Source organism: Macaca fascicularis, chromosome X, assembly GCF_037993035.2.
Source record: "Macaca fascicularis isolate 582-1 chromosome X, T2T-MFA8v1.1".
Classification (NCBI taxonomy): domain Eukaryota; kingdom Metazoa; phylum Chordata; class Mammalia; order Primates; family Cercopithecidae; genus Macaca; species Macaca fascicularis.
Window position 1 is genome coordinate 58,574,294 of NC_088395.1, and position 27,986 is coordinate 58,602,279.

Genomic DNA, 27,986 nt, shown 5'->3' on the forward strand with positions numbered 1-27,986 from the left:
CGATGACAAAGAGAAAGAATCTTTCTGAGAAACTTCTTCGTGTTCTGTGAAATCGTCTCACAGAGTTACAGCTTTCCCCTCAAGAAGCCTTTCGCTAAGACAGTTCTTGTGGAATTGGCAAAGTGATATTTGGAAACCCATAGAGGGCTACGGTGAAAAAGGAAATATCCTCAGATGAAATCTGGGAAGAAGCTTTCTGAGAAACAGCTCTGTGATGTGTGACTTCCACTCACAGAGTTACATCTGTATTTCGTGGATCTCTTTGCTAGCCTTATTTCTATGGAATCTGAGAACAGATATTTCGGATCCCTTTGAAGACTATAGGGCCAAAGGAAATATCCTCCGATAACAAAGAGAAAGAAGCTTTCTGAGAAACTTCTTTGTGTTCTCTTAAATCTTCTCACAGAGTTACAGCTTTCCCCTCAAGAAGCCTTTCGCTAAGACAGTTCTTGTTGTATTGGCAAAGTGATATTTGGAAGCCCATAGAGGGCTATGGTGAAAAAGGAAATATCCTCAGATGAAAACCGGAAAGAAGCTTTCTGAGAAACTGCTTAGTGTTCTGTTAATTCATCTCACGGAGTTACATCTGTATTTCTTGGATCTCTTTGCTAGCCTTATTTCTGTGGAATCTGAGAACAGATATTTCGGATCCCTTTGAAGACTATAGGGCCAAAGGAAATATCCTCCGATAACAAAGAGAAAGAAGCTTTCTGAGAAACCTCTTTGTGTTCTGTGAAATCATCTCACAGAGTTACAGCTTTCCCGTCAAGAAGCCTTTCGCTAAGACATTTCTTGTGGAATTGGCAAAGTGATATTTGGAAGCCCATAGAGGGCTATGGTGAAAAAGGAAATATCCTCAGATGAAATCTGGAAAGAAGCTTTCTGAGAAACTGCTTAGTGTTCTGTTAATTCATCTCACGGAGTTACATCTGTATTTCTTGGATCTCTTTGCTAGCTTTATTTCTGTGGAATCTGAGAACAGATATTTCGGATCCCTTTGAAGACTATAGGGCCAAAGGAAATATCCTCCGATGACAAAGAGAAAGAATCTTTCTGAGAAACTTCTTTGTGTTCTGTGAAATTATCTCACAGAGTTACAGCTTTCCCCTCAAGAAGCCTTACGCTAAGACAGTTCTTGTGGAATTGGCAAAGTGATATTTGGAAGCCCATAGAGGGCTATGGTGAAAAAGGAAATATCCTCAGATGAAATCTGGAAAGAAGCTTTCTGAGAAACTGCTCTGTGATGTGTGACTTCCACTCACAGGGTTACATCAGTATTTCGTCGATCTCTTTGCTCGCCTTATTTCTATGGAATCTGAGATCAGATATTTCGGATCCCTTTGAAGACTATAGGGCCAAAGGAAATATACTCCGATAACAAAGAGAAAGAAGGTTTCTGAGGAATTCTTTGTGTTCTGTGAAATAATCTCACAGAGTTACAGATTTCCCCTCAAGAAGCCTTTCGCTAAGACAGTTGTTGTGGAATAGGCAAAGTGATATTTGGAAGCCCATAGAGGGGTATGGTGAAAAAGGAAATATCCTCAGATGAAATCTGGAAAGAAGCTTTCTGAGAAACTGCTCTTTGATGTGGGACTTCCACTCACAGAGTTACATCTGTATTTCTTGGATCTCTTTGCTAGCCTTGTTTCTGTGGAATCTGAGAACAGATATTTCGGATCCCTTTGAGGACTATAGGGCCAAAGGACATATCCTCCGATAACAAAGAGAAAGAAGCTTTCTGAGAAACTTCTTTGTGTTCTGTGAAATCATCTCACAGAGTTACAGCTTTCCACTCAAGAAGCCTTTCGCTATGACAGTTCTTGTGGAATTGGCAAAGTGATATTTGGAAGCCCATAGAGGGCTATGGAGAAAAAGGAAATACCCTCAGATGAAATCTGGAAAGAAGCTTTCTGAGAAACTGCTTAGTGTTCTGTTAATTCATCTCACAGAGTTACATCTTTATTTCGGGGATGTCTTTGCTAGCCTTATTTCTGTGGAATCTGAGAACAGATATTTCGGATCCCTTTGAAGACTATAGGGCCAAAGGAAATATCCTCCGATAACAAAGAGAAAGAAGCTTTCTGAGAAACCTCTTTGTGTTCTGTGAAATCATCTCACAGAGTTACAGCTTTCCCGTCAACAAGCCTTTCGCTAAGACAGTTCTTGTGGAATTGGCAAAGTGATATTTGGAAGCCCATAGAGGGCTATGGTGAAAAAGGAAATATCCTCAGATGAAATCTGGAAAGAAGCTTTCTGAGAAACTGCTCTGTGATGTGTGACTTCCACTCACAGAGTTACATCTGTATTTCGTGGATCTCTTAGCTAGCCTTATTTCTGTGGAATCTGAGAACAGATATTTCGGATCCCTTTGAAGACTATAGGGCCAAAGGAAATATCCTCCGATAACAAAGAGAAAGAAGCTTTCTGAGAAACTTCTTTGTGTTCTCTTAAATCATCTCACAGAGTTACAGCTTTCCCCTCAAGAAGCCTTTCGCTAAGACAGTTCTTGTTGTATTTGCAAAGTGATATTTGGAAGCTCATAGAGGGCTATTATGAAAAAGGAAATATCCTCAGATGAAATCCGGAAAGAAGCTTTCTGAGAAACTGCTTAGTGTTCTGTTAATTCATCTCACGGAGTTACATCTGTATTTCTTGGATCTCTTTGCTAGCCTTATTTCTGTGGAATCTGAGAACAGATATTTCGGATCCCTTTGAAGACTATAGGGCCAAAGGAAATATCGTCCGATGACAAAGAGAAAGAATCTTTCTGAGAAACTTCTTTGTGTTCTGTGAAATCATCTCACAGAGTTACAGCTTTCCCCTCAAGAAGCCTTTCGCTAAGACAGTTCTTGTGGAATTGGCAATGTGATATTTGGAAGCCAATAGAGGGCTATGGTGAAAAAGGAAATATCCTCAGATGAAATCTGGAAAGAAGCTTTCTGAGAAACTGCTCTGTGATGTGTGACTTCCACTCACAGAGTTACATCTGTATTTCGTGGATCTCTTTGCTAGCCTTATTTCTGTGGAATTTGAGAACAGATATTTCGGATCCCTTTTAAGACTATAGGTCCAAAGGAAATATCCTCCGATAACAAAGAGAAAGAAGCTTTCTGAGAAACTTCTTTTTGCTCTGTGAAATCATCTCACAGAGTTACAGCTTTCCCCTCAAGAAGCCTTTCGCTAAGACAGTTCTTGTGGAATTGGCAAAGTGATATTTGGAAGCCCATAGAGGGGTACGGTGAAAAAGGAAATATCCTCAGATGAAATCTGGAAAGAAGCTTTCTGAGAAACTGCTCTGTGATGTGTGACATCCACTCACAGGGTTACATCTGTATTTCGTGGATCTCTTTGCTAGCCTTATTTCTGTGGAATGAGACAGATATTTCGGATCCCTTTGAAGACTATAGGGCCAAAGGAAATATCCTCCGATAACAAAGAGAAAGAAGCTTTCTGAGAAACTTCTTTGTGTTCTGTGAAATCATCTCACAGAGTTACAGCTTTCCCCTCAAGAAGCCTTTCGCTAAGACAGTTCTTGTGGAATTGGAAAAGTGATATTTGGAAGCCCATAGAGGGGTACGGTGAAAAAGGAAATATCCGAGAGGGCGGAGCAAGATGGCCGAATAGGAGCAGCTCCCGTCTGCAACTCCCAGCGCGAGCGATACAGAAGACCGGTGATTTCTGCATTTTCAACTGAGGTACTGGGTTCATCTCACTGGGGAGTGCCGGACAATCGGAGCTGGTCAGCTGCTGCAGCCCGACCAGCGAGAGCTGAAGCAGGGCGAGGCATTGCCTCACCTGGGAAGCGCAAGGGGGAAGGGAGTCCCTTTTTCTAGCCAGGGGAACTGAGACACACAACACCTGGAAAATCGGGTAACTCCCACCCCAATACTGCGCTTTAGGAAACAGGCACACCAGGAGATCATATCCCACACCTGGCCGGGAGGGTCCCACACCCACGGAGCCTCCCTCGTTGCTAGCACAGCAGTCTGTGATCTACCGGCAAGGCAGCAGCGAGGCTGGGGGAGGGGCGCCCGCCATTGCTGAGGCTTAAGTAGGTAAACAAAGCTGCTGGGAAGCTCGAACTGGGTGGAGCTCACAGCAGCTCAAGGAAACCTGCCTGTCTCTGTAGACTCCACCTCTGGGGACAGGGCACAGTAAACTAAGACACACAGACACCTCAGCACAGACGCAAACGACTCTGTCTGACAGCTTTGAAGAGAGCAGTGGATCTCCCAACACGGAGGTTGAGATCTGAGAAGGGACAGACTCCCTGCTCAAGCGGGTCCCTGACCCCTGAGTAGCGTAACTGGGAGACATCCCCCACTAGGGGCAGTCTGACACCCCACACCTCACAGGGGGGAGTACACCCCTGAGAGGAAGCTTCCAAAGCAAGAATCAGACAGGTACACTCGCTGTTCAGAAATATTCTATCTTCTGCAACCTCTGCTGCTGATACCCAGGCAAACAGGGTCTGGAGTGGACCTCAAGCAATCTCCAACAGACCTACAGCTGAGGGTCCTGACTGTTAGAAGGAAAACTATCAAACAGGAAGGACACCTACACCAAAACCCCATCAGTACATCACCATCATCAAAGACCAGAGGCAGATAAAACCACAAAGATGGGGAAAAAGCAGGGCAGAAAAGCTGGAAATTCAAAAAATAAGAGCGCATCTCCCCCGGCAAAGGAGCGCAGCTCATCGCCAGCAACGGATCAAAGCTGGACGGAGAATGACTTTGACGAGATGAGAGAAGAAGGCTTCAGTCCATCAAATTTCTCAGAGCTAAAGGAGGAATTACGTACCCAGCGCAAAGAAACTAAAAATCTTGAAAAAAAAGTGGAAGAATTGATGGCTAGAGTAATTAATGCAGAGAAGGTCCTAAACGAAATGAAAGAGATGAAAACCATGACACGAGAAATACGTGACAAATGCACAAGCTTCAGTAACCGACTCGATCAACTGGAAGAAAGAGTATCAGCGATTGAGGATCAAATGAATGAAATGAAGCGAGAAGAGAAACCAAAAGAAAAAAGAAGAAAAAGAAATGAACAAAGCCTGCAAGAAGTATGGGATTATGTAAAAAGACCAAATCTACGTCTGATTGGAGTGCCTGAAAGTGAGGGGGAAAATGGAACCAAGTTGGAAAACACTCTTCAGGATATCATCCAGGAGAATTTCCCCAACCTAGTAGAGCAGGCCAACATTCAAATCCAGGAAATACAGAGAACGCCACAAAGATACTCCTCGAGAAGAGCAACTCCAAGACACATAATTGCCAGATTCACCAAAGTTGAAATGAAGGAAAAAATCTTAAGGGCAGCCAGAGAGAAAGGTCGGGTTACCCACAAAGGGAAGCCCATCAGACTAACAGCAGATCTCTCGGCAGAAACTCTACAAGCCAGAAGAGAGTGGGGGCCAATATTCAACATTCTTAAAGAAAAGAATTTTAAACCCAGAATTTCATATCCAGCCAAACTAAGTTTCATAAGTGAAGGAGAAATAAAATCCTTTACAGATAAGCAAATGCTTAGAGATTTTGTCACCACTAGGCCTGCCTTACAAGAGATCCTGAAGGAAGCACTAAACATGGAAAGGAACAACCGGTACCAGCCATTGCAAAAACATGCCAAAATGTAAAGACCATTGAGGCTAGGAAGAAACTGCATCAACTAATGAGCAAAATAACCAGTTAATATCATAATGGCAGGATCAAGTTCACACATAACAATCTTAACCTTAAATGTAAATGGACTAAATGCTCCAATTAAAAGACACAGACTGGCAAACTGGATAAAGAGTCAAGACCCATCAGTCTGCTGTATTCAGGAGACCCATCTCACACGCAGAGACATACATAGGCTCAAAATAAAGGGATGGAGGAAGATTTACCAAGCAAATGGAGAACAAAAAAAAGCAGGGGTTGCAATACTAGTCTCTGATAAAACAGACTTTAAACCATCAAAGATCAAAAGAGACAAAGAAGGCCATTACATAATGGTAAAGGGATCAATTCAACAGGAAGAGCTAACTATCCTAAATATATATGCACCCAATACAGGAGCACCCAGATTCATCAAGCAAGTCCTTAGAGACTTACAAAGAGACTTAGACTCCCATACAATAATAATGGGAGACTTCAACACTCCACTGTCAACATTAGACAGATCAACGAGACAGAAAGTTAACAAGGATATCCAGGAATTGAACTCATCTCTGCAGCAAGCAGACCTAATAGACATCTATAGAACTCTCCACCCCAAATCAACAGAATATACATTCTTCTCAGCACCACATCATACTTACTCCAAAATTGACCACGTAATTGGAAGTAAAGCACTCCTCAGCAAATGTACAAGAACAGAAATTATAACAAACTGTCTCTCAGACCACAGTGCAATCAAACTAGAACTCAGGACTAAGAAACTCACTCAAAACCGCTCAACTACATGGAAACTGAACAACCTGCTCCTGAATGACTACTGGGTACATAACGAAATGAAGGCAGAAATAAAGATGTTCTTGGAAACCAATGAGAACAAAGATACATCATACCAGAATCTCTGGGACACATTTAAAGCAGTGTGTAGAGGGAAATTTATAGCACTAAATGCCCACAAGAGAAAGCAGGAAAGATGTAAAATTGACACTCTAACATCGCAATTAAAAGAACTAGAGAAGCAAGAGCAAACACATTCGAAAGCTAGCAGAAGGCAAGAAATAACTAAGATCAGAGCAGAACTGAAGGAGATAGACACACAAAAAACCCTCCAAAAAATCAATGAATCCAGGAGTTGGTTTTTTGAAAAGATCAACAAAATTGACAGACCACTAGCCAGACTAATAAAGAAGAAAAGAGAGAAGAATCAAATCGACGCAATTAAAAATGATCAAGGGGATATCACCACCGACCCCACAGAAATACAAACTACCATCAGAGAATACTATAAACACCTCTACGCAAATAAACTGGAAAACCTAGAAGAAATGGATAATTTCCTGGACACTTACACTCTTCCAAGACTAAACCAGGAAGAAGTTGAATCCCTGAATAGACCAATAGCAGGCTCTGAAATTGAGGCAACAATTAATAGCCTACCAACCAAAAAAAGTCCAGGACCAGATGGATTCACAGCCGAATTCTACCAGAGGTACAAAGAGGAGTTGGTACCATTCCTTCTGAAACTATTCCAATCAATAGAAAAAGAGGGAATCCTCCCTAACTCATTTTATGAGGCCAACATCATCCTGATACCAAAGCCTGGCAGAGACACAACAAAAAAAGAGAATTTTAGACCAATATCCCTGATGAACATCGATGCAAAAATCCTCAATAAAATACTGGCAAACCGGATTCAGCAACACATCAAAAAGCTTATCCACCATGATCAAGTGGGCTTCATCCCTGGGATGCAAGGCTGGTTCAACATTCGCAAATCAATAAACATAATCCAGCATATAAACAGAACCAAAGATAAGAACCACATGATTATCTCAATTGATGCAGAAAAGGCTTTTGACAAAATTCAACAGCCCTTCATGCTAAAAACGCTCAATAAATTCGGTATTGATGGAACGTACCTCAAAATAATAAGAGCTATTTATGACAAACCCACAGCCAATATCATACTGAATGGGCAAAAACTGGAAAAATTCCCTTTGAAAACTGGCACAAGACAGGGATGCCCTCTCTCACCACTCCTATTCAACATAGTGTTGGAAGTTCTGGCTAGGGCAATCAGGCAAGAGAAAGAAATCAAGGGTATTCAGTTAGGAATAGAGGAAGTCAAATTGTCCCTGTTTGCAGATGACATGATTGTATATTTAGAAAACCCCATTGTCTCAGCCCAAAATCTCCTTAAGCTGATAAGCAACTTCAGCAAAGTCTCAGGATACAAAATCAATGTGCAAAAATCACAAGCATTCTTATACACCAGTAACAGACAAACAGAGAGCCAAATCAGGAATGAACTTCCATTCACAATTGCTTCAAAGAGAATAAAATACCTAGGAATCCAACTTACAAGGGATGTAAAGGACCTCTTCAAGGAGAACTACAAACCACTGCTCAGTGAAATCAAAGAGGACACAAACAAATGGAAGAACATACCATGCTCATGGATAGGAAGAATCAATATTGTGAAAATGGCCATACTGCCCAAGGTAATTTATAGATTCAATGCCATCCCCATCAAGCTACCAATGAATTTCTTCACAGAATTGGAAAAAACTGCTTTAAAGTTCATATGGAACCAAAAAAGAGCCCGCATCTCCAAGACAATCCTAAGTCAAAAGAACAAAGCTGGAGGCATCACGCTACCTGACTTCAAACTATACTACAAGGCTACAGTAACCAAAACAGCATGGTACTGGTACCAAAACAGAGATATAGACCAATGGAACAGAACAGAGTCCTCAGAAATAATACCACACATCTACAGCCATTTGATCTTTGACAAACCTGAGAGAAACAAGAAATGGGGAAAGGATTCCCTATTTAATAAATGGTGCTGGGAAAATTGGCTAGCCATAAGTAGAAAGCTGAAACTGGATCCTTTCCTTACTCCTTATACGAAAATTAATTCAAGATGGATTAGAGACTTAAATGTTAGACCTAATACCATAAAAATCCTAGAGGAAAACCTAGGTAGTACCATTCAGGACATAGGCATGGGCAAAGATTTCATGTCTAAAACACCAAAAGCAACGGCAGCAAAAGCCAAAATTGACAAATGGGATCTCATTAAACTAAAGAGCTTCTGCACAGCAAAAGACACTACCATCAGAGTGAACAGGCAACCTACAGAATGGGAGAAAATTTTTGCAATCTACTCATCTGACAAAGGGCTAATATCCAGAACCTACAAAGAACTCAAACAAATTTACAAGAAAAAAACAAACAACCCCATCAAAAAGTGGGCAAAGGACATGAACAGACATTTCTCAAAAGAAGACATTCATACAGCCAACAGACACATGAAAAAATGCTCATCATCACTGGCCGTCAGAGAAATGCAAATCAAAACCACAATGAGATACCATCTCACACCAGTTAGAATGGCAATCATTCAAAAGTCAGGAAACAACAGGTGCTGGAGAGGATGTGGAGAAATAGGAACACTTTTACACTGTTGGTGGGATTGTAAACTAGTTCAACCATTATGGAAAACAGTATGGCGATTCCTCAAGGATCTAGAACTAGATGTACCATATGACCCAGCCATCCCATTACTGGGTATATACCCAAAGGATTATAAATTATGCTGCTATAAAGACACATGCACACGTATGTTTATTGCAGCACTATTCACAATAGCAAAGACTTGGAATCAACCCAAATGTCCATCAGTGACAGATTGGATTAAGAAAATGTGGCACATATACACCATGGAATACTATGCAGCCATAAAAAAGGATGAGTTTGAGTCCTTTGTAGGGACTTGGATGCAGCTGGAATCCATCATTCTTAGCAAACTATCACAAGAACAGAAAACCAAACACCGCATGTTCTCACTCATAGGTGGGAACTGAACAATGAGATCACTTGGACTCAGGAAGGGGAACATCACACACCGGGGCCTATCATGGGGAGGGGGGAGGGGGGAGGGATTGCATTGGGAGTTATGCCTGATGTAAATGACGAGTTGATGGGTGCAGCACAGCAACATGGCACAAGTGTACATATGTAACAAACCTGCACGTTATGCACATGTACCCTACAACTTAAAGTATAATAATAATAAATTAATTTAAAAAAAAAAAAAAAAAAAAAAAAAAAAGGAAATATCCTCAGATGAAATCTGGAAAGAAGCTTTCTGAGAAACTGCTCTGTGATGTGGGACTTCCACTCACAGAGTTACATCTGTATTGCGTGGATCTCTTTGCTAGCCTTGTTTCTGTGGAATCTGAGAAGAGATATTTCGGATCCCTTTGAGGACTATAGGGCCAAAGGAAATATCCTCCGATAACAAAGAGAAAGAAGCTTTCTGAGAAACTTCTTTGTGTTCTTTGAAATCATCTCACAGAGTTACAGCTTTCCCCTCAAGAAGCCTTTCGCTAAGACAGTTCTTGTGGAATTGGCAAAGTGATATTTGGAAGCCCATAGAGGGCGATGGAGAAAAATGAAATACAATCAGATGAAATCTGGAAAGAAGCTTTCTGAGAAACTGCTTAGTGTTCTGTTAATTCATCTCACACAGTTACATCTGTATTTCGGGGATGTCTTTGCTAGCCTTATTTCTGTGGAATCTGAGAACAGATATTTCGGATCCCTTTGAAGACTCTAGGGCCAAAGGAAATATCCTCCGATAACAAAGAGAAAGAAGCTTTCTGAGAAACCTCTTTGTGTTCTGTGAAATCATCTCACAGAGTTACAGCTTTCCCGTCAACAAGACTTTCGCTAAGACAGTTCTTGTGGAATTGGCAAAGTGATATTTGGAAGCCCATAGAGGGCTATGGTGAAAAAGGAAATATCCTCAGATGAAATCTGGAAAGAAGCTTTCTGAGAAACTGCTCTGTGATGTGTGACTTCCACTCACAGAGTTACATCTGTATTTCGTGGATCTCTTTGCTAGCCTTATTTCTGTGGAATTTGAGAACAGATAATTCGGATCCCTTTTAAGACTATAGGTAAAAAGGAAATATCCTCCGATAACAAAGAGAAAGAAGCTTTCTGAGAAACTTCTTTTTGCTCTGTGAAATCATCTCACAGAGTTACAGCTTTCCCCTCAAGAAGCCTTTCGCTAAGACAGTTCTTGTGGAATTGGCAAAGTGATATTTGGAAGCCCATAGAGGGCTATGGTGAAAAAGGAAATATCCTCAGATGAAATCTGGAAAGAAGCCTTCAGAGAAACTGCTCTGTGATGTGTGACTACCACTCACAGGGTTACATCAGTGTTTCGTCGATCTCTTTGCTAGCCTTATTTCTGTGGAATCTGAGAACAGATATTTCGGATCCCTTTGAAGACTATAGGGCCAAAGGAAATATCCTCCGATAACAAAGAGAAAGAAGCTTTCTGAGAAACTTCTTTATGTTCTGTTAAATCATCTCACAGAGTTATAGCTTTCCCCTCAAGAAGCCTTTCGCTAAGACAGTTCTTGTGGAATTGGCAAAGTGATATTTGGAAGCCCATAGAGGGCTATGGTGAAAAAGGAAATATCCTCAGATGAAATCTGGAAAGAAGCTTTCTGAGAAACTGCTCTGTGATGTGTGACTTCCACGCACAGGGTTACATCAGTATTTCGTGGATCTCTTTGCTAGCCTTATTTCTGTTGAATCTGAGAACAGATATTTCGGATCCCTTTGAAGACTATAGGGCCAAAGGAAATATCCTCCGATAACAAAGAGAAAGAAGCTTTCTGAGAAACTTCTTTGTGTTCTGTTAAATCATCTCACAGAGTTACAGCTTTCCCCTCAAGAAGCCTTTAGCTAAGACAGTTCTTGTGGAATTGGAAAAGTGATATTTGGAAGCCCATAGAGGGCTATGGTGAAAAAGGAAATATCCTCAGATGAAATCTGGAAAGAAGCTTTCTGAGAAACTGCTTTGTGATGTGTGACATCCACTCACAGGGTTACATCTGTATTTCGTGGATCTCTTTGCTAGCCTTATTTCTGTGGAATCTGAGACAGATATTTCGGATCCCTTTGAAGACTATAGGGCCAAAGGAAATATCCTCCGATAACAAAGAGAAAGAAGCTTTCTGAGAAACTTCTTTGTGTTCTGTGAAATCATCTCACAGAGTAACAGCTTTCCCCTCAAGAAGCCTTTCGCTAAGACAGTTCTTGTGGAATTGGCAAAGTGATATTTGGAAGCCCATAGAGGGGTACGGTGAAAAAGGAAATATCCTCAGATGAAATCTGGAAAGAAGCTTTCTGAGAAACTGCTCTGTGATGTGTGACATCCACTCACAGGGATACATCTGTATTTCGTGGATCTCTTTGCTAGCCTTATTTCTGTGGAATCTGAGACAGATATTTCGGATCCCTTTGAAGACTATAGGGCCAAAGGAAATATCCTCCGATAACAAAGAGAAAGAAGCTTTCTGAGAAACTTCTTTGTGTTCTGTGAAATCATCTCACAGAGTTACAGCTTTCCCCTCAAGAAGCCTTTCGCTAAGACAGTTCTTGTGGAATTGGAAAAGTGATATTTGGAAGCCCATAGAGGGGTACGGTGAAAAAGGAAATATCCTCAGATGAAATCTGGAAAGAAGCTTTCTGAGAAACTGCTCTGTGATGTGGGACTTCCACTCACAGAGTTACATCTGTATTGCGTGGATCTCTTTGCTAGCCTTGTTTCTGTGGAATCTGAGAACAGATATTTCGGATCCCTTTGAGGACTATAGGGCCAAAGGAAATATCCTCCGATAACAAAGAGAAAGAAGCTTTCTGAGAAACTTCTTTGTGTTCTGTGAAATCATCTCACAGAGTTACAGCTTTCCCCTCAAGAAGCCTTTCGCTAAGACAGTTCTTGTGGAATTGGCAAAGTGATATTTGGAAGCCCATAGATGGCCATGGAGAAAAATGAAATACAATCAGATGAAATCTGGAAAGAAGCTTTCTGAGAAACTACTTAGTGTTCTGTTAATTCATCTCACACAGTTACATCTGTATTTCGGGGATGTCTTTGCTAGCCTTATTTCTGTGGAATCTGAGAACAGATATTTCGGATCCCTTTGAAGACTATAGGGCCAATGGAAATATCCTCCGATAACAAAGAGAAAGAAGCTTTCTGAGAAACCTCTTTGTGTTCTGTGAAATCATCTCACAGAGTTACAGCTTTCCCGTCAACAAGACTTTCGCTAAGACAGTTCTTGTGGAATTGGCAAAGTGGTATTTGGAAGCCCATAGAGGGCTATGGTGAAAAAGGAAATATCCTCAGATGAAATCTGGAAAGAAGCTTTCTGAGAAACTGCTCTGTGATGTGTGACTTCCACTCACAGACTTACATCTGTATTTCGTGGATCTCTTTGCTAGCCTTATTTCTGTGTAATCTGAGAACAGACATTTCGGATCCCTTTGAAGACTATAGGGCCAAAGGAAATATCCTCTGATAACAAAGAGAAAGAAGCTTTCAGAGAAACTTCTTTGTGTTCTGTGAAATCATCTCACAGAGTTACAGCTTTCCCCTCAAGAAGCCTTTCGCTAAGACAGTTCTTGTGGAATTGGCAAAGTGATATTTGGAAGCCCATAGAGGGCTATGGTGAAAAAGGAAATATCCTCAGATGAAATCTGGAAAGAAGCTCTCTGAGAAACTGCTCTGTGATGTGTGACTTCCACCCACAGGGTTACATCTGTATTTCGTGGATCCCTTTGCTAGCCTTATTTCTGTGGAATCTGAGAACAGATATTTCGGATCCCTTTGAAGACTACAGGGCCAAAGGAAATATACTCAGATAACAAAGAGAAAGAAGCTTTCTGAGAATCTTCTTTGTGTTCTGTGAAATCATCACACAGAGTTACAGCTTTCCCCTCAAGAAGCCTTTCGCTAAGTCAGTTCTTGCGGAATTGGCAAAGTGATATTTGGAAGCCCATAGAGGGCTATTTTGAAAAAGGAAATATCCTCAGATGAAATCTGGAAAGAAGCTTTCTGAGAAACTGCTCTGTGATGTGGGACTTCCACTCACAGAGTTATATCTGTATTTCCTGGATCTCTTTGCTAGCCTTATTTCTGTGGAATCTGAGACAGATATTTCGGATCCCTTTGAAGACTATAGGGCCAAAGGAAATATCCTCCGATAACAAAGAGAAAGAAGCTTTCTGAGAAACTTCTTTGTGTTCTGTGAAATCATCTCACAGAGTTTCAGCTTTCCCCTCTAGAAGCCTTTCGCTAAGACAGTTCTTGTGGAATTGGCACAGTGATATTTGGAAGCCCATAGAGGGCTATGGTGAAAAAGGAAATATCCTCAGATGAAATCTTGAAAGAAGCTTTCTGAGAAACTGCTCTGTGATGTGTGACTTCCACTCACAGGGTTACATCTGTATTTCGTGGATCTCTTTGCTAGCCTTATTGCTGTGGAATCTGAGAACAGATATTTCGGATCCCTTTGAAGACTATAGGGTCAAAGGAAATATCCTTTGATAACAAAGAGAAAGAGGCTTTCTGAGAAACTTCTTTGTGTTCTGTGAAATCATCTCACAGAGTTCCAGCTTTCCCCTCAAGAAGCCTTTCGCTAAGACAGTTCTTGTGGAATTGGCAAAATGATATTTAGAAGCCCATAGAGGGCTATGGTGAAAAAGGAAATATCCTCCGATGAAATCTGGAAAGAAACTTTCTGAGAAACTGCTTAGTGTTCTGTTAATTCATCTCACGGAGTTACATCTGTATTTCATGGATCACTTTGCCAGCCTTATTTCTGTGGAATCTGAGAACAGATATTTCGGATCCCTTTGAAGACTATAGGGCCAAAGGAAATATCCTCCGATAACAAAGAGAAAGAAGCTTTCTGAGAAACTTCTTTGTGTTCTCTTAAATCTTCTCACAGAGTTACAGCTTTCCCCTCAAGAAGCCGTTCGCTAAGACAGTTCTTGTTGTATTGGCAAAGTTATAATTTGAAGCCCATAGAGGGCTATGATGAAAAAGGAAATATCCTCAGATGAAATCCGGAAAGAAGCTTTCTGAGAAACTGCTTAGTGTTCTGTTAATTCATCTCACGGAGTTACATCTGTATTTCGTGGATCTCTTTGCTAGCCTTATTTCTGTGGAATCTGAGAAGAGATATTTCGCATGCCTTTGAAGACTATAGGGCCAAAGGAAATATCCTCCGATAACAAAGAGAAAGAAGCTTTCTGAGAAACTTCTTTGTGTTCTGTGAAATCATCTCACAGAGTTACAGCTTTCCCGTCAACAAGCCTTTCGCTAAGACAGTTCTTGTGGAATTGGAAAAGTGATATTTGGAAGCCCATAGAGAGCTATGGTGAAAAAGGAAATATCCTCAGATGAAATCTGGAAAGAAGCTTTCTGAGAAACTGCTCTGTGATGTGTGACTTCCACGCACAGGGTTACATCAGTATTTCGTGGATCTCTTTGCTACCCTTATTTCTGTGGAATCTGAGAACAGATATTTCGGATCCCGTTAAAGACTATAGGGCCAAAGGAAATATCCTCCGGTAACAAAGAGAAAGAAGCTTTCTGAGAAACTTCTTTGTGTTCTGTTAAATCATCTCACAGAGTTACAGCTTTCCCCTCAAGAAGCCTTTCGCTAAGACAGTTCTTGTGGAATTGGAAAAGTGATATTTGGAAGCCCATAGAGGGCTATGGTGAAAAAGGAAATATCCTCAGATGAAATCTGGAAAGAAGCTTTCTGAGAAACTGCTCTGTGATGTGTGACTTCCACTCACAGAGTTACATCTGTATTTCGTGGATCTCTTTCCTAGCCTTATTTCTGAGGAATCTGAGAACAGATATTTCGGAACCCTTTGAAGACTATTGGGCCAAAGGAAATATCCTCCGATAACAAAGAGAAAGAAGCTTTCTGAGAAACTTCTTTGTGTTCTGTGAAATCATCTCACAGAGTTACAGCTTTCCCCTCAAGAAGCCTTTCGCTAAGAGAGTTCTTGTTGTATTGGCAAAGTGATATTTGGAAGCCCACAGAGGGCTATGATGAAAAAGGAAATATCCTCAGATGAAATCCGGAAAGAAGCTTTCTGAGAAACTGCTTAGTGTTCTGTTTATTCATCTCACGGAGTTACATCTGTATTTCGTGGATCTCTTTGCTAGCCTTATTTCTGTGGAATCTGAGAAGAGATATTTCGCATGCCTTTGAAGACTATAGGGCCAAAGGAAATATCCTCCGATAACAAAGAGAAAGAAGCTTTCTGAGAAATTTCATTGTGTTCTGTGAAATCATCTCACAGAGTTACAGCTTTCCCGTCAACAAGCCTTTCGCTAAGACATTTCTTGTGGAATTGGCAAAGTGATATTTGGAAGCCCATAGAGGGCTATGGTGAAAAAGGAAATATCCTCAAATGAAATTTGGAAAGAAGCTTTCTGAGAAACTGCTCTGTGATGTGTGACTTCCACTCACAGAGTTACATCTGTATTTCGTGGATCTCTTTGGAGCCTTATTTCTGTGGAATCTGAGAACAGATATTTCGGATCCCTTTGAAGACTATAGGGCCAAAGGAAATATCCTCCGATAACAAAGAGAAAGAAGCTTTCTGAGAAACTTCTTTGTGTTCTCTTAAATCATCTCACCGATTTGCAGCTTTCCCCTCAAGAAGCCTTTCGCTAAGACAGTTCTTGTGGAATTGGCAAAGTGATATTTGGAAGCCCATAGAGGGCTATGGTGAAAAAGGAAATATCCTCAGATGAAATCTGGAAAGAAGCTTTCTGAGAAACTGCTCTGTGTTGTGGGACTTCCACTCACAGAGTTACATCTGTATTTCGTGGATCTCTTTGCTAGCCTTGTTTCTGTGGAATCTGAGAACAGATATTACGGATCCCTTTGAGGACTATAGGGCCAAAGGAAATATCCTCCGATAACAAAGAGAAAGAAGCTTTCTGAGAACTTCTTTGTGTTCTGTGAAATCATCTCACAGAGTTACAGCTTTCCCCTCAAGAAGTCTTTCGCTAAGACAGTTCTTGTGGAATTGGCAAAGTGATATTTGGAAGCCCATAGAGGGCTATGGAGAAAAAGGAAATACCCTCAGATGAAATCTGGAAAGAAGCTTTCTGAGAAACTGCTTAGTGTTCTCTTAATTCATCTCACAGAGTTACATCTGTATTTCGGGGATGTCTTTGCTAGCCTTATTTCTGTGGAATCTGAGAACAGATATTTCAGATCCCTTTGAAGACTAAAGGGCCAAAGGAAATATCCTCAGATAACAAAGAGAAAGAAGCTTTCTGAGAAACTTCTTTGTGTTCTGTGAAATCATCTCACAGAGTTACAGCTTTCCCCTCAAGAAGCCTTTCGCTAAGACAGTTCTTGTGGAATTGGCAAAGTGATATTTGGAAGCCCATAGAGGGCTATGGTGAAAAAGGAAATATCCTCAGATGAAATCTGGAAAGAAGCTTTCTGAGAAACTGCTCTGTGATGTGTGACTTCCACTCACAGAGTTACATCTGTATTTCGTGGATCTCTTTGCTAGCCTTATTTCTGTGGAATCTGAGAACAGATATTTCGGATCCCTTTGAAGACTATAGGGCCAAAGGAAATATCCTCCGATAAAAAAGAGAAAGAAGCTTTCTGAGAAACTTCTTTGTGTTCTCTTAAATCATCTCACAGAGTTACAGCTTTCCCCTCAAGAAGACTTTCGCTAAGACAGTTCTTGTTGTATTGGCAAAGTGATATTTGGAAGCCCATAGAGGGCTATGATGAAAAAGGAAATATCCTCAGATGAAATCCGGAAAGAAGCTTTCTGAGAAACTGCTTAGTGTTCTGTTAATTCATCTCACGGAGATACATCTGTATTTCGTGGATCTCTTTGCTAGCCTTATTTCTGTGGAATCTGAGAACAGATATTTCGGATCCCTTTGAAGACTATAGGGCCAAAGGAAATATCCTCCGATGACAAAGAGAAAGAATCTTTCTGAGAAACTTCTTTGTGTTCTGTGAAATCATCTCACAAAGTTACAGCTTTCCCCTCAAGAAGCCTTTCGCTAAGACATTTCTTGTGGAATTGGCAAAGTGATATTTGGAAGCCCATAGAGGGCTACGGTGAAAAAGGAAATATCCTCAGATGAAATCTGGAAAGAAGCCTTCTGAGAAACTGCTCTGTGATGTGCGACTTCCACTCACAGGGTTACATCAGTATTTCGTGGATCTCTTTGCTAGCCTTATTTCTGTGAAATCTGAGAACAGATATTTCGGATCCCTTTGAAGATTATAGGGCCATAGGAAATATCCTCCGATAACAAAGAGAAAGAAGCTTTCTAAGAAACTTCTTTGTGTTCTGTGGAATCATCTCACAGAGTTACAGCTTTCCCCTAAAAAACCTTTCGCTAAGACAGTTCTTGTGGAATTGGCAAAGTGATATTTGGAAGCCCATAGAGGGCTATGGTGAAAAAGGAAATATCCTCAAATGAAATATGGAAAGAAGCTTTCTGAGAAACTGCTTAGTGTTCTGTTAATTCATCTCACAGAGTTACATCTGTATTTCGGGGATGTCTTTGCTAGCCTTATTTCTGTGGAATCTGAGAACAGATATATCGGATCCCTTTGAGGACTATAGGGCCAAAGGAAATATCCTCCGATAACAAAGACAAAGAAGCTTTCTGAGAAACTTCTTTGTGTTCTGTGAAATCATCTCACAGAGTTACAGGTTTCCCCTCAAGAAGCCTTTCGCTAAGACAGTTCTTGTTGAATTGGCAAAGTGATATTTTGAAGCCCATAGAGGGCTCTGGTGAAAAAGGAAATATCCTCAGATGAAATGTGGAAAGAAGCTTTCTGAGAAACTGCTTAGTGTTCTGTTAATTCATCTCACAGAGTTACATCTGTATTTGGTGTATCTCTTTGCTATCCTTATTTCTGTTGAATCTGAGAACAGGTATTTCCGATTCATTTGAAGACTATAGGGCCAAAGGAAATATCCTCCGATAACAAAGAGAAAGAAGCTTTCTGAGAAACTTCTTTGTGTTCTGTGAAATCATCTAACAGATTTACGGCTTTCCCCTCAAGAAGCCTTTCGCTAAGACAGTTCTTGTGGAATTGGCAAAGTGATATTTGGAAGCCCATAGAGGGCTATGGTGAAAAAGGAAACATTCTCAGATGAAATCTGGAAAGAAGCTTTCTGAGAAACTGCTCTGTGATGTGTGACTTCCGCTCACAGAGTTACATCTGTATTTCGTGGATCTCTTTGCTAGCCTAATTTCTGTGGAATCTGAGAACAGGTATTTTGGATCCCTTTGAAGACTATAGGTCCAAAGGAAATATCCTCCGATAACAAAGAGAAAGAAGCTTTCTGAGAAACTTCTTTGTGTTCTGTGAAATCATCTCACAGAGTTACAGCTTTCCCCTCAAGAAGCCTTTCGCTAAGACAGTTCTTGTGGAATTGGCAAAGTGATATTTGGAAGCCCATAGAGGGCTATGGTGAAAAAGGAAATATCCTCAGATGAAATCTGGAAAGAAGCTTTCTGAGAAACTGCTCTGTGATGTGTGACTTCCACTCACAGGGTTACATATGTATTTCGTGGATCTCTTTCCTAGCCTTATTTCTGTGGAATCTGAGAACAGATATTTCGGATACCTTTGAAAACTACAGGGCCAAAGGAAATATCATCCAATAACAAAGAGAAAGAAGTTTTCTGAGACTCTTCTTTGTGTTCTGTGAAATCATCTTACAGAGTTACAGCTTTCCCCTCAAGAAGCCTTTCGCTAAGACAGTTCTTGTGGAATTGGCAAAGTGATATTTGGAAGCCCATAGAGGGCTATGGTGAAAAAGGAAATATCCTCAAATGAAATGTGGAAAGAAGCTTTCTGAGAAACTGCTTAGTGTTCTGTTAATTCATCTCACAGAGTTACATCTGTATTTGGTGTATCTCTTTGCTAGCCTTATTTCTGTTGAATCTGAGAACAGGTATTTCCGATTCATTTGAAGACTATAGGGCCAAAGGAAATATCCTCCGATAACAAAGAGAAAGAAGCTTTCTGAGAAACTTCTTTGTGTTCTGTGAAATCATCTAACAGATTTACAGCTTTCCCCTCAAGAAGCCTTTCGCTAAGACAGTTCTTGTGGAATTGGCAAAGTGATATTTGGAAGCCCATAGAGGGCTATGGTGAAAAAGGAAATATTCTCAGATGAAATCTGGAAAGAAGCTTTCTGAGAAACTGTTCTGTGATGTGTGATTTCCGCTCAAAGAATTACATCTGTATTTCGTGGATCTCTTTGCTAGCCTTATTTCTGTGGAATCTGAGAACAGATATTTTGGATCCCTTTGAAGACTATAGGTCCAAAGGAAATATCCTCCGATAACAAAGAGAAAGAAGCTTTTTGAGAATCTACTTTGTGTTCTGTGAAATCATCTCACAGAGTTACAGCTTTCCCCTCAGGAAGCCTTTCGCTAAGACAGTTCTTGTGGAATTGGCAAAGTGATATTTGGAAGCCCATAGAGGGCTATGGTGAAAAAGGAAATATCCTCAGATGAAATCTGGAAAGAAGCTTTCTGAGAAACTGCTCTGTGATGTGTGACTTCCACTCACAGGGTTACATTTGTATTTCGTGGATCTCTTTCCTAGCCTTATTTCTGTGAAATCTGAGAACAGAAATTTCGGATCCCTCTGAAGACTATAGGGCCAAAGGAAACATCCTCCGATAACAAAGAGAAAGAAGCTTTCTGAGAAACTTCTTTGTGTTCTGTGAAATCATCTCACAGAGTTACAGCTTTCCCCTCAAGAAGCCTTTCGCTAAGACAGTTCTTGTGTAATTGGCAAAGTGATATTTGGAAGCCCATAGAGGGCTATGGTGAAAAAGGAAATATCCTCAGATGAAATCTGGAAAGAAGCCTTCTGAGAAAGTACTTAGTGTTCTGTTAATTCATCTCACAGAGTTACATCTGTATTTCGTGGATCTCTTTGCTAGCCTGATTTCTGTGGAATCTGAGAACAGATATTTCGGATCAATTTGAAGACTATAGGGCCAAAGAAAATATCCTCCGAAAACAAAGAGAAAGAAGCTTTCTGAGAAACTTCTTTGTGTTCTGTCAAATCATCTCACAGAGTTACACCTTTCCCCTCAAGAAGCCTTTCGCTAAGACACTTCTTGTGGAATTGGCAAAGTGATATTTGGAAGCCCATAGAGGGCTCTGGTGAAAAAGGAAATATCCTCAGATGAAATCTGGAAAGAAGCTTTCTGAGAAACTGCTTAGTGTTCTGTTAATTCATCTCACAGAGTTACATCTGTATTTCATGTATCTCTTTGCTAGCCTCATTTCTGTGGAATCTGAGAACAGATATTTCGGATCCCTTTGAAGATTATAGGGCCAAAGGAAATATCCTCCCATAACAAAGAGAAAGAAGCTTTCTGACAAACTTCTTTGTGTTCTGTGAAATCATCTCACAGAGTTACAGCTTTCCCCTCAAGAAGGCTTTCGCTAAGACAGTTTTTGTGCAATTGGCAATGTGACGTTTGGAAGCCCATAGAAGGCTCTGGTGAAAAAGGAAATATCCTCAGATGAAATGTGGATAGAAGCTTTCTGAGAAACTGCTTAGTGTTCTGTTAATTCATCTCACAGAGTTACATCTGTATTTCGTGGATCTCTTTGCTAGCCTTATTTCTGTGGAATCTGAGAACAGATATTTCGGATCCCTTTGAAGACTATAGGGCCAAAGGAAATATCCTCCGATAACAAAGAGAAAGAAGCTTTCTGAGCAACTTCTTTGTGTTCTGTGAAATCATCTCACAGAGTTACAGCTTTCCCCTCAAGAAGCCTTTCGCTAAGACAGTTCTTGTGCAATTGGCAAAGTGACATTTGGAAGCCTATAGAGGAGTATGGTGAAAAAGGAAATATCCTCAGATGAAATCTGGAAGTAAGCTTTCTGATAAACTGCTTAGTCTTCTGCTAATTCATCTCGCAGAGTTACATCTGTATTTCGTGGATCTCTTTGCTAGCCTTATTTCTGTGGAATCTGAGAACAGATATTTCGGATCCCTTTGAAGACTATAGGGCCAAAGAAAATATCCTCCGATAACAAACATAAAGAACCTTTCTGACAAACTTCTTTGTGTTCTGTGAAATCATCTCACAGAATTATAGCTTTCCCCTCTAGAAGCCTTTCGCTAAGACAGTTCTTGTGGAATTGGCAAAGTGATATTTGGAAGCCCCTAGAGGGCTATGGTGAAAAAGGAAATATCCTAAAATGAAATTTGGAAAGAAGCTTTCTGAGAAACTGCTCTGTGATGTGTGACTTCCACTCACAGGGTTACATCTGTATTTCGTGGATCTCTTTGCTAGCCTTATTTCTGTGGAATCTGAGAACAGATATTTCGGATCCCTTTGAAGACTATAGGGCCAAAGGAAATATCCTCCGATAACAAAGAGAAAGAAGCTTTCTGAGAAACTTCTTTGTGTTCTGTGAAATCATCTCACAGAGTTACAGCTTTCCCCTCAAGAAGCCTTTCTCTAAGACAGTTCTTGTGGAATTGGCAAAGTGATATTTGGAAGCCCAGAGAGGGCTCTGGTGAAAAAGGAAATATCCTCAGATGAAATCTGGAAAGAAGCTTGCTGAGAAACTGCTCTGTGATGTGTGTCTTCCACTCACAGAGTTACATCTGTATTTCGTGGATCTCTTTGCTAGCCTTATTTCTGTGGAATCTGAGAACAGATATTTCGGATCCCTTTGAAGACTATAGGGCCAAAGGATATATACTCCGATAACAAAGAGAAAGATGCGTTCTGAGAAACTTCTTTGTGTTCTGTGAAATCATCTCACAGAGTTACAGCTTTCCCCTAAAGAAGCCTTTCACTAAGACAGTTCTAGTGGTATTGGCAAAGCGATATTTGGAAGCCCATAGAGGGCTATGATGAAAAAGGAAATATCCTCAGATGAAATCTGGAAAGAAGCTTTCTGAGAAACTGCTTAGTGTTCTGTTAATTCATCTCACAGAGTTACATCGGTATTTCGTGGATCTCTCTGCTAGCCTTATTTCTGTGGAATCTGAGAACAGATATTTCGGATCCCTTTGAAGACTACAGGGCCAAAGGAAATATCCTCCGATAACAAAGAGGAAGAAGCTTTCTAAGAAACTTCTTTGTGTTCGGTGAAATCATCTCACAGAGTTACAGCTTTCCCCTCAAGAAGCCTTTCCCTAAGACACTTCTTGTGGAATAGGCAAAGTGATATTTGAAGCCCATAGAGGGGTATGGTGAAAAAGGAAATATCCTCAGATGAAATCTGGAAAGAAGCTTTCTGAGAAACTGCTTAGTGTTCTGTTAATTCATCTCACAGAGTTACATCTGTATTTCGTGGATCTCTTTGCTAGCCTTACTTCTGTGGAATCTGAGAACAGATATTTTGGATCCCTTTGAAGACTATAGGGCCAAAGGAATTATCATCCGATAACAAAGAGAAAGAAGCTTTCTGAGAAACTTCTTTTTGTTCTGTGAAATCATCTCACAGAGTTACAGCTTTCCCCCCAGGAAGCCTTTCGCTAAGACAGCTCTTGTGGCATTGGCAAAGTGATATTTGGAAGCCCATCGAGGGCTATGGTGAAAAAGGAAATATCCTCAGATGAAATCTGGAAAGAAGCTTTATGAGAAACTGCTCTGTGATGTGTGACTTCCACTCACAGAGTTACATCTGTATTTCGTGGATCTCTTTGCTAGCCTTATTTCTGTGGAATCTGAGAACAGATATTTCGGATCCCTTTGAAGACTATAGGGCCAAAGGAAATATCCTCCGATAACAAAGAGAAAGAAGCTTTCTGACGAACTTCTTTGTGTTCTGTGAAATCATCTCACAGAGTTACAGCTTTCCCCTCTAGAAGCCTTTCGCTAAGACAGTTCTAGTGGAATTGGCAAAGTGATATTTGGAAGCCCAAACAGGGCTATGGTGAAAAAGGAAATATCCCCAGATGAAATCTGGAAAGAAGCTTTCTGAGAAACTGCTCTGTGATATGTGACTTCCACTCACAGAGTTACATTTGTATTTCGTGGATCTCTTTGCTACCCTTATTTCTGTGGAATCTGAGAACAGATATTTCGGATCCCTTTGAAGACTATAGAGCCAAAGGAAATATCCTCCGATAACAAAGAGAAAGAAGCTTTCTGAGCAACTTCTTTGTGTTCTGTGAAATCATCTCACAGAGTTACACCTTTCCCCTCAAGAAGCCTTTCGCTAAGACCGTTCCTGTGGAATTGGCAAAGTGATATTTGGAAGCCCATAGAGGGCTCTGGTGAAAACGGAAATATCCTCAGATGAAATCTGGAAAGAAGCTTTCTGAGAATCTGCTTAGTGTTCTGTTAATTCATCTCACAGAGTTACATCTGTATTTCGTGTATCTCTTTGCTAGCCTTATTTCTGTAGAATCTGAGAACAGATATTTCGGATCCCATTGAAGACTATTGTGCCTAAAGGAAATATCCTCCGATAATAAAGAGAAAGAAGGTGTCTGACAAACTTCTTTGTCTTCTTTGAAATCACCTGACAGAGTTACAGCTTTCCCCTCAAGAAGCCTTTTGCTAAGACAGTTCTTGTGCAATAGGCAAAGTGACGTTTGGAAGCCCATAGAGGGCTATGGTGAAAAAGGAAATATCCTCAGATGAAATCTGGAAAGAAGCTTTCTGAGAAACTGCTTAGTGTTCTGTTAATTCATCTCACAGAGTTACATCTGTATTTCGTGGATCTCTTTGCTAGCCTTATTTCTGTGGAATCTGAGAAAAGATATTTCGGATCCCTTTGAAGACTATAGGGCCAAAGGAAATATCCTCCGATAACAAAGAGAAAGAAGCTTTCTGAGGAACTTCTTTGTGTTCTGTGAAATCATCTCACAGAGTTACAGCATTCCCCTCAAGAAGCCTTTCGCTAAGACAGTTCTTGTGGAATTGGCAAAGTGATATTTGGAAGCCCATAGAGGGCTATGGTGAAAAAGGAAATATCCTCAGATGAAATCTGGAAAGAAACTTTCTGAGAAACTGCTTAATGTTCTGTTAATTCATCTCACAGAGTTATATCTGTATTTCGCAGATCTCTTTACTAGCCTTATTTCTGTGGAATCTGAGAACAGATATTTCGGATCCCTTTGAAGACTATAGGGCCAAAGGAAATATCCTCCAATAACAAAGAGAAAGAAGCTTTCTGAGAAACTTCTTTGTGTTCGGTGAAATCATCTCACAGAGTTACACCTTTCCCCTCAAGAAGCCTTTCGCTAAGACACTTCTTGTGGAATTGGCAAAGTGATATATTAAAGCCCATAGAGGGCTCTGGTGAAAAAGGAAATATCCTCAGATGAAATCTGGAAAGAAGCTTTCTGAGAAACTGCTTAGTGTTCTGTTAATTCATCTCACAGAGTTACATCTGTATTTCGTGGATCTCTTTGCTAGCCTTATTTCTGTGGAATCTGAGAACAGATATTTCGGATCCCTTTGAAGACTATAGGGCCAAAAGAAATGTCCTCCGATAACAAACATAAAGAACCTTTCTGACAAACTTCTTTGTGTTCTGTGAAATCATCTCACAGAATTACAGCATTCCCCTCAAGAAGCCTTTCGCTAAGACAGTTCTTGTGGCATTGGCAAAGTGATATTTGGAAGCCCCTAGAGGGCTACGGTTAAAAAGGAAATATCCTACAATGAAATCTGGATAGAAGCTTTCTGAGAAACTGCTTAGTGTTCTGTTAATTCATCTCACAGAGTTACACCTGTATTTCTTGGATCTCTTGCTAGCCTTATTTCTGTGGAATCTGAGAACAGATATTTCGGATCCCTTTGAAGACTATAGGGCCAAAGGAAATATCCTCCGATAACAAAGAGAAAGAAGCTTTCTGAGAAACTTCTTTGTGTTCTGTGAAATCATCTCACAGAGTTACAGCTTTCCCCTCAAGAAGCCTTTCTCTAAGACAGTTCTTGTGGAATTGGCAAAGTGATATTTGGAACCCCAGAAAGGGCTATGGTGAAAAAGGAAATATCCTCAGATGAAATCTGGAAAGAAGCTTTCTGAGTAACTGCTCTTTGATGTGTGTCTTCCACTCACAGAGTTTCATCTGTATTTCGTGGATCTCTTTGCTAGCCTTATTTCTGTGTAATCTGAGAACAGATATTTCGGATCCCTTTGAAGACTATAGGGCCAAAGGAAATATCCTCCGATAACAAAGAGAAAGAAGCTTTCTGAGAAACTTCTTTGTGTTCTGTGAAATCATCTCACAGAGTTACAGCTTTCCCCTCAAGAAGCCTTTCTCTAAGACAGTTCTTGTGGAATTGGCAAAGTGATATTTGGAAGCCCAGAGAGGGCTCTGGTGAAAAAGGAAATATCCTCAGATGAAATCTGGAAAGAAGCTTGCTGAGAAACTGCTCTGTGATGTGTGTCTTCCACTCACAGAGTTACATCTGTATTTCGTGGATCTCTTTGCTAGCCTTATTTCTGCGGAATCTGAGAACAGATATTTCGGATCCCTTTGAAGACTATAGGGCCAAAGGATATATACTCCGATAACAAAGAGAAAGATGCGTTCTGAGAAACTTCTTTGTGTTCTGTGAAATCATCTCACAGAGTTACAGCTTTCCCCTAAAGAAGCCTTTCACTAAGACAGTTCTAGTGGTATTGGCAAAGCGATATTTGGAAGCCCATAGAGGGCTATGATGAAAAAGGAAATATCCTCAGATGAAATCTGGAAAGAAGCTTTCTGAGAAACTGCTTAGTGTTCTGTTAATTCATCTCACAGAGTTACATCGGTATTTCGTGGATCTCTTTGCTAGCCTTATTTCTGTGGAATCTGAGAACAGATATTTCGGATCCCTTTGAAGACTACAGGGCCAAAGGAAATATCCTCCGATAACAAAGAGAAAGAAGCTTTCTAAGAAACTTCTTTGTGTTCGGTGAAATCATCTCACAGAGTTACAGCTTTCCCCTCAAGAAGCCTTTCCCTAAGACACTTCTTGTGGAATAGGCAAAGTGATATTTGGAAGCCCATAGAGGGGTATGGTGAAAAAGGAAATATCCTCAGATGAAATCTGGAAAGAAGCTTTCTGAGAAACTGCTTAGTGTTCTGTTAATTCATCTCACAGAGTTACATCTGTATTTCGTGGATCTCTTTGCTAGCCTTACTTCTGTGGAATCTGAGAACAGATATTTTGGATCCCTTTGAAGACTATAGGGCCAAAGGAATTATCCTCCGATAACAAAGAGAAAGAAGCTTTCTGAGAAACTTCTTTTTGTTCTGTGAAATCATCTCACAGAGTTACAGCTTTCCCCCCAGGAAGCCTTTCGCTGAGACAGCTCTTGTGGCATTGGCAAAGTGATATTTGGAAGCCCATCGAGGGCTATGGTGAAAAAGGAAATATCCTCAGATGAAATCTGGAAAGAAGCTTTATGAGAAACTGCTCTGTGATGTGTGACTTCCACTCACAGAGTTACATCTGTATTTCGTGGATCTCTTTGCTAGCCTTATTTCTGTGGAATCTGAGAACAGATATTTCGGATCCCTTTGAAGACTATAGGGCCAAAGGAAATATCCTCCGATAACAAAGAGAAAGAAGCTTTCTGACGAACTTCTTTGTGTTCTGTGAAATCATCTCACAGAGTTACAGCTTTCCCCTCAAGAAGCCTTTCGCTAAGACAGTTCTTGTGGAATTGGCAAAGTGATATTTGGAAGCCCAAACAGGGCTATGGTGAAAAAGGAAATATCCCCAGATGAAATCTGGAAAGAAGCTTTCTGAGAAACTGCTCTGTTATGTGTGACTTCCACTCAGAGGGTTACATCTGAACTTCGTGGATCTCTTTGCTAGCCTTATTTCTGTGGAATCAGAGAACAGATATTTCGGATCCCTTTTAAGACTATTGGGCCAAAGGAAATATCCTCCGATAACAAAGAGAAAGAAGTTTTCTGAGAAACTTCTTTTTGTTCTGTGAAATCATCTCACAGAGTTACAGCTTTACCCTCAAGAAGCCTTTCGCTAAGACAGTTCTTGTGGAATTGGCAAAGTGATATTTGGAAGCCCATAGTGGGCTATGGTGAAAAAGGAAATATCCTCAGATGAAATCTGGAAAGAAGCTTTCTGAGAAACTGCTTAGTGTTCTGTTAATTCATCTCACAGAGTTACATCTGTATTTCGTGGATCTCTTTGCTAGCCTTATTTCTGTGGAATCTGAGAACAGATATTTGGGATCCCTTTGAAGACTATAGGGCCAAAGGAAATATCCTCCGATAACAAAGAGAAAGAAGCTTTCTGAGAAACTTCTTTGTGTTCGGTGAAATCAACTCACAGAGTTACAGCTTTCCCCTCAAGAAGCCTTTCGCTAAGACAGTTCTTGTGGAATTTGCAAAGAGATATTTGGAAGCCCACAGAGGGCTATGTTGAAAAAGGAAATATCCTCAAATGAAATATGGAAAGAAGCTTTC